The following is a 7979-nucleotide window of genomic DNA, read 5'->3' as shown; positions in this document are numbered from 1 at the left end:
GTGCTGATTTGTGGAGTTTTTATTTAACTTCCATATGTGTGAGTGTGCTGACACTCTGAGTGTATTAGCTAGGTTAATTTCCTGCTAGATGTGAGATTTCCGCTGCTATAGACTCTGTTGTGAGACCAAAGTGTTTTAGCCAAAGGGGGAGTTTGTAGGTGTTTAATTGGCTGCATTGTATGGTAAAACACTAGCTGGATTCTAATGTCGTGACTGATGTCATGACATGCTGTGGAGATGTTTGTGTGACTGCATTGTAGGTTAGAATATCTAGCTGTACTCTGATGTCTTGACTGATGTCATGACATACTTGAGTAGTGTACTGCAGGATTAGCTAATACAGGATGTATTAAATGTCAAACTGGATGTTATGACATTCATCCCTGTCAGCAGATACTGAGGAATAGAACAGTTGGTGTTCTGTTAGAACTCAGTATTTATTTTCAGTCTGGTTATCAAGGAAATACCAGACCTAGCATAAGGCCTACTGTCTGAATGTCAAACTGGATGTTATGACATTCATCATTGACAGCATATACTGAACAATAGACAGAGTGGTGTTCTGCTACACTTCAGTATGTTTCTCAGTCTGTTCTTCAAGAGGATAACAGAACTGACTTAAGGCTAAATGTGTAAATGTCAAATTGGATGCTGTGACATTTCTTAATGTAAGCTGTTAATGTAGAATGGACAGATTGGTCCTGTACAGTTCAACAAATTTGTACAGTCTGTTTTCAGGAAAAACAGACTTAGCATATGGTCCTTGATGTCAAGCTGAATGTTGTGACATTCATTCCTGACAGCATATGCTAGATTGTAGGTTGTTTAGTTTTTCTGTTTCAGAATTTTTCTCAGGCTATTCTTCAGGGATTCAACAACTGAGAGAAAATCTAGGAAACCAACAACCAAGCTACATTTAATGAACCTAACAAATAGCCTATTTGTTAGTAACCTAGATGTGGAATTTAGGGGAACTTGCGTGACCTTAAATTCAGGAGAATACAAGTACAAGGCCCAAGTGCTGCAATATAAAAGGAAGTCATTCCTTCATTAAGAACTGGGGATTTTGAGGCGTGAAGATTTAGTGTGTCCATCATACTTCACTGCTGTATTTTTGTGAGTCTTGTATTAGACATATCTTGTAAGCCAGGATATTATCACGTAGATGATTGCATTGGTATAGGGTGTTCATTGACTTGTAAGTGTTGTGTCACTCTAAGCTTTTAAGCGTGAGTGATGTGTATCTTGATTAAAGCTGTTAATCACAATCAAGAGTTGTTTGAAGTGTGACTTCAAAATTGTCTTTAATATTGATTAAAGGTAGTAATCACTGAGGTGATTGAGGGGGAGTGAGTAGGAACTCTGATCTTCGTGTAAGATTGAAATTGCATTGGGTAGGTATTAAGTGATAGGGTTAAACAGTTGGTTTAAGGTCTGAATTAATACTACTAATAGTGGATTTCCTCCCTGGCTTGGTAGCCCCCAGACGTAGGTCATGTTGGACCGAACTGGGTAAACAATTACTCGTGTTATTTACTGCACTTACACTTTTCTGCATAATCCTTGTCTACGCAGAATTGGATGTCATAACAACCCGTGTGACATCGAAAGTCTGTTAACTAGAATTTCAAAATGCGCTACACATGGATCGAAGCGAGAACCAACGGATCAAACAAGGCCTGGGCGCGTTCTTCATCAAGAACCCTAGTGAACCAGGTTGGACGCTAAGTCGTCACTATGTCGTCGCTAAGATGAAGATCTTCATCTTCTTCACGAAGATGATGATGAACAGTATGAAGTTCATCAAATTTTTTCCAGAATTTCCAGAATTTCTCAGATTTCAAAAAATTTTACATCATTCAAATCCTCATGTCATGTAGGTTATAGATCAAGCAATATTTCATGTTAATTCATCATGATTCATGCAAAACGAAGCAAAATCAAGTTAACATTCAAAACTTCATTTAAGCATATCTCTCTTAATAATGCATCAAATCACACGAAATTTCCACCAGAATCATCAGCAAACAATGATCTACATGAATATGCACATAAAACATATAATTAAAAGGATAAAAAATGTGACCTCTTGAAGAGCAGATTCTTGAGACGCACGATCCAAGGCCTTGAATGCTCCAAATCAACTTCAGAATACTTGTGATGATGTTTGGTGAAGGAATTGAAGCTTGAAAACGTATAGATCTAGCTTATCAATCAACTTCCATTCTTGATTTCTTGAACTTCAATTGCTTGATTATGCATGAATTCATCAAACAATCCCTGGATTTACACTCTATTCAACTCACTGATCATGAATCTCCGACAAAAACAAGGTGCTATGTTGAAGAAATTTGAATTGTGCTTGAGAGAAAATTTTGGAGGCAAAAAGTTCTAGATCTAGAAAATGGTGAAATGATCAAGTTAATCTCAAATTCTGTTAGGGTTTCTATTTATATGATGTCCTAATCTCAATTTAATTAAAAGTTAATCATGTTTAGTTGAAATTAATTAAAATAAGGTGTTATGACCAAAACTTGAAAATTGCATGGTGCATGTAGTAAGCCCACGTGAAGAGTGTCATGTGCTTGATCAAAGTCACTCAAAATCACTTTTTAAACACATTGGCAATGGTAGAAAGTTCTCATGTGATAACAATTCATGCAATGTGGTGAATGTTTTGAAAAGCTCATGTCATGAGAAGCAAAATGCAAAAAGAACCACCAAATTTGGAGTTATGGATCAAAAGATATGGCCATTTGAAGTTCCATGCACACTTGGCAATGATTGGATCATATCTCCTCAACCATTCATCAGATGCTCATGATCTTGGACTCTTTGGAAATGGGAGAGAAAGATCTTCAACTTTCATGTTGGACAAAAATTCATTTGAAGACTCTTTCATGTTGTAAAGTTGAGTTGAAGTTAAACCAAAAACTTTCCATTTTTGGAAATTTCAAATTATGGGTCACTTTCCATTTTGGGAAATTTTTACCTTGACTTCAAATTCTTCAATGTGAGTGTTTGAAATGTCAAATGAGACTTGTTTGAACATGAATGACGTATTTCTAATCACTTCCCACCTCCAAATCCACAGTTGACTTGGCAGTTGACTTTCTGGGTCTTCAAATGACCTGAAAATGTTCTGATGAAATTTAAGCCTCTATCCCTTGGGATTTTGCTTCAAAATGACATCATAATTCATATGAACTCTTGTAAATGATCATAGGGTCCAAATCTCAAGAATAACCACCATATATTGCTCAATGAATGCCTTTTATTGCTTGACCTGCAAATGCTTAAGCTGCAAGACAAAGGTTAGATGACATATTTTTGTACTTTTGGTTAGAGATTAAAAGAAAAGCAAATGATATACAAATGCAAGCAATGCTTGGTGATCAAGAACCACTCTCAAAAAGACATCCCCCCATAGGGAAGGAAGCAAGGTTTCCAATGATCCTTGAGGCTATGCAATGTTATGATATGATGCCATGAGGGATCCTAGGGACAAAATTGGGGTCTTACAACCGTCTTAAAAAGGTAGGATCAAAACCTCGTCGTTCGGGGTAAAAATCTCAAAACAGGTTGGTGAATTGATTGGTCCAAAAGCCTTAAGGTCTTTTGTTATTAAAGGGAGAAACCTCAACCTAAAACCACAAATCTACCATGTGAGGATAACTTCAACATGCTAGTGAGGGGTTAACCCTATAATAAGCATGGAAGACTCATTGTCCATCACTAAGGATATAGGTGAGTATTACATCTACCACAAGGATAACTCAAACCTAATAGCTAAAGGTTATGTAAAATTTGATTAAGAAAGTGGCCATTGGAACCACAAAAAGACATTTGAATGGGTTATATTTACCAATTAGAAGTATATACAAAAATGGTCAAAGTTGACTTAAAGATTCAATTCAAAATAAGTTTTATGAAAATAAGGTTTGAAAATCAAAAGCATAAGGCTTAGGTTTCTAATGTTTGAAAACAATAGTTAAATGTTTGCACAAAAGGTTTTGGCTTGGGTTAGAGTGGAGAGAAGAAGAAGAAGAAGGGCTAAAGTCCTAGGCAAAGCAAAAAGAGAAAGGATAAAGAAACAAAACCACAATGGAGTTCCTCTCTTGAGATCATATAGATGATCCAAGTAGCTCCCATCCTTTGGAATAAGCAATCACACAAAGCATAAGCAATCATCAAACAAGCCTCTTAAGAGATCCTCAATGTATCTTGTGTCTTTCACTTTGGATGAACATGGCAATGGCCCTCCAATTAAGCTCAAGTAGGAACCCCTAGCACAAGAACACACACATCAAAGGTTCCATGAAGTAAAACAAGAATGGACAAGAGTGAATTTAGAGATTTGGTCCATATTCATCATTAAGGTCCTTTTACTCCAATTTTGCATAGGGAATGTCCTAGAATCTAAGTCCATTTCTCCATTCTTTGCATAGGGTATGTCCTAGAATCTAAGTCCACTTCTTTGCATTTGGTTCTCAATCATCAAAACAAAACACAAGCATAATAATATATACACAATTATGTGCTCAAGTGAGCAAAAGGCAAATGACATTAACATAAACATGTGCTCAAGTGAGCAAAGAGAAAAGCAAATGGATAATATGTGCAAGAATAGTAAATTGCATAAAAGTAAAGAGCAAAAAGTAAATGTTAATTGTTAATTGTTAGTGTTAGTAGTTAGTGTGCCATAAGGCAAATATAGCGCTATGTTAAGCAATCGTAATTGGACTTATGTAGAAGTCACAACTATCTGAGGTCGGTCAATAATAATGTAGGCAACAACACAAGTTAGAAGTCTTGATTAGTGAACCAAGTTCCAACAACTTGCCATGCCAAAAAAGAAAAAAAGAGAATTGATCTTGTATTGGTTTAAGTCTTTTGCATGATTTAGAAAACAACCTATCCTTAATGCAAAGCCATTCACTTGATCAATTGATCAAGATGAATTAGATTTGAATCAAGGAAGATTAAGTCTCCCTAATCAATGCTAACTTATCAACCTTCAACTCATTGATCAAAAAGAAAGAAGAAGAAGAAGAAGAAGAAGAAAAAGAAGGAAGGATAATGAAAATGGAAAGATCAAAATGCATAAAGTGAAATAAGATGTACCAATCCACATGTATTGACCAATTGACATTGAAAGTCAAAGTCAAACAATAAGAAATCTGAAATGAGATGGAGATTGGAGATCAAATAATGAGCATAATATTTTTCGCATTTTTAATATTAAAAATAAACTTGAATTAAAAATAAAAGAAAGGTCAAACTTCAAAATTACTACAAACCAACCTTGAAAGGTCCAAGTAATTTATCCTAAGTTCAACAAGTTCAAACAAAGTTTGACAAAAAAAATCAGCATTTTTAAAAGTCAGAAACTATTTTTAATCAATTAAAAATGAATAAAAATAACCTAATTGAACTAAAATCTCAAATAAATTTCAAATCAATCAAAAAATTGATGAGAATATTTTTCATAGATTCATCATCATTCAAATAGGTTAGGAAAATATTTTTGTATTTTTTGAATATCAAAAACTATTTAAAATGAATTAAAAACAACCAGAAAAGAGAAAATTCAAAAAAAATATCAAATGAAAAAATAAAAAATATTAAAAATCATTTTAAGAAACTAGAAATTATTTGGAGACTAATGCAATTGGTCCCATAATTTTTGGATTAAAAATGAGAGAGTTATGAATTTTTGAAATAAAAAGGAATTAAAGTAAATAAAATCAGAAATTAAAAAAGATGGAAAATCAGGGAGCGTTGGATCACGTTCATTAATTGACGTGGGCAATCTGATGGTCCTGAAGCGCCCGCTCATGGTGAACCTTGGTCAACCGCGTCACACAAAGAATTAAAAAAAACATAACATCTAATGGATGAGATTGAATCTGGAGATGAGATCCAACGATCCAGATTCAAACTGGCAATGGACGGCCACCGGAGCCACCTTCTTCTCCGGTGAGCTTCCAAATTCTGGCCAGATTTGCAGGTTTTCAAACCTTCACCATTTTGCACGATCCTTATACCAACATGCAGCTGGGGTGATGTACATCACCCATGTAACCTTGAATCACACTCAAGATTCCTATAGGTTGAGAAATCTGAGGTGGAAGATTCAGGTATGAAAAATAAAGATCAAAGAAAAACAAAATTGAAGCTACCACTAGCTTGCCTCTCAAGTGAGGACTTCATAAAACATTTTGGCCAGGCAAATGGATCAATATATGATGAGTTTCGAAGAAAATACCAGTTGGAGAACAAACTTGAATTCTGGAGATTTGAGCTCGATTCCTTGCTTGCTTTGCTAAAACAGAAGATCAATGAGATGAATGATGAAGGTTTAGAAGCTTTAGATCCAAGGATTCAACCAGATGTAGTTGAATTTTGGATCTGAAAAATTTGAAAGAAAGTGAGATAGCTTCTTTGGTAATGGTTATGGATTCAATTGTGCAGCATCTTAGGCGCAATTAGGTTGAGAATTGAATGAAGAGGATCATGTATTTATAGCTGAGCTTGAAGCAAGCAAGGGGAAAATTCGTGTGCATGGAACTTGGGCTCTTCATGCATGGGCCTGTACAGGCGCGTGCAAAGCCCAAAAATGGATGGAAATGCAAGCTGATCTCAAATGCCAATGGTTTGGACGTGTAATTTGAGTTGCATTGGCTTGTGCATGAAGTTATGATGTGAATTCCATAATTGAACCTAAACCTTCACCTCTTCGAAAATGCCAATTAGAAAATCCAAACATAAGCATGTGGGTAATGGTTGGAAAGGTATTGATGTAAGGAACAATTGTTATGTTGGGCAAAAATCTATTTGAAGTGTGGAAATGGATGAATTTTGAGTTTAAAGTGTGATGTGCAAAACATGTTAAGGCAAGGTTTCCAAATTTGGCCAATGTTCAAGCCCTTCTGGTTTGATGATGCAAGCCTCAAATGAAAACACCTTCAACATCAGAGTTGTATATCTTTTCAAGACAATAAAAATGGACTTAAATTTTGCATAATTTGGATTTTTTATGAAAGAGTTATGGGCACTTGAAGTTGGAATTTTTTGCCTTTTAATGCATTTGAAGTAGACATCATAAGCTTTCTAATGCATTTGATCCCACCTCAAAATCATAAAAAATGAATGATTTATGTCCTTGGGAAGTTGACCCACAATTAGGGTTTAAGTCAAAATGACCTATAATGTATTGGAATGGGAGAGGGTCTTCCAGGCTTCAAATAAATTTTTTATGAACATGAAAGTTTTTCATATTGTCCTTAAGAACATGTTTGCTTTTGGAACCATCTCCATTTTACCAACACATAAAAAGTTAGGTCTCAATGCATGTCAAAATAGTCAAATGAATTGACTGATCAACTTCTCAAGGCCATGACCTATATCTTGATGAATTGATGATTGAGGACACTCAAATAAGTTAATATATGCATGAAATGATGAATTAAAGAACGTCCCTTGATTGTATTTGATCATAGGCTAAGGTTGCTTCAAGGGCAAGGCATTGTGGTGCACAGATGAACTAGGGTTTCCTTGGGGAACAAACCTCAAACCCTTTGACTTGATTTGATCAAAATGATGAATTGAGATGATAGGGGGGCATATTTGATGGATGAGAGCTTTGGTAACCATTATCATGGTTGCTATCATCTCCTCTTGACCTTATCATGGCACAAAGGATCTCCTTGAAGCTCTTGTTCTGGTGATTGCTCAAGCTACAAACAAAAGATGTTAGTGACATATTTTTGTGCTTTTAGTTAGTAAACAAAATAAGAAAAGAAATGATATACAATTCAAGCATGCTTGGTGATCTCAAACCACTCACAAGAAGTCCCTCCCAAAGGCAAAGGGAACCAAGATGCTAATGATCCTTGAGGCAATGCAAATGCAGTGTTATGATGCCATGAGGGATCTTAGGGACAAAATTAGGGGCTTACACAAGTATATGTTGAATC

The sequence above is a fragment of the Lathyrus oleraceus genome, chromosome 4 (genome assembly GCF_024323335.1).
Source record: "Lathyrus oleraceus cultivar Zhongwan6 chromosome 4, CAAS_Psat_ZW6_1.0, whole genome shotgun sequence".
Taxonomy (NCBI): Eukaryota; Viridiplantae; Streptophyta; class Magnoliopsida; order Fabales; family Fabaceae; genus Lathyrus; species Lathyrus oleraceus.
The sequence above is the reverse complement of the archived record's forward strand: the minus strand, read 5'-3'. Positions refer to the sequence as shown.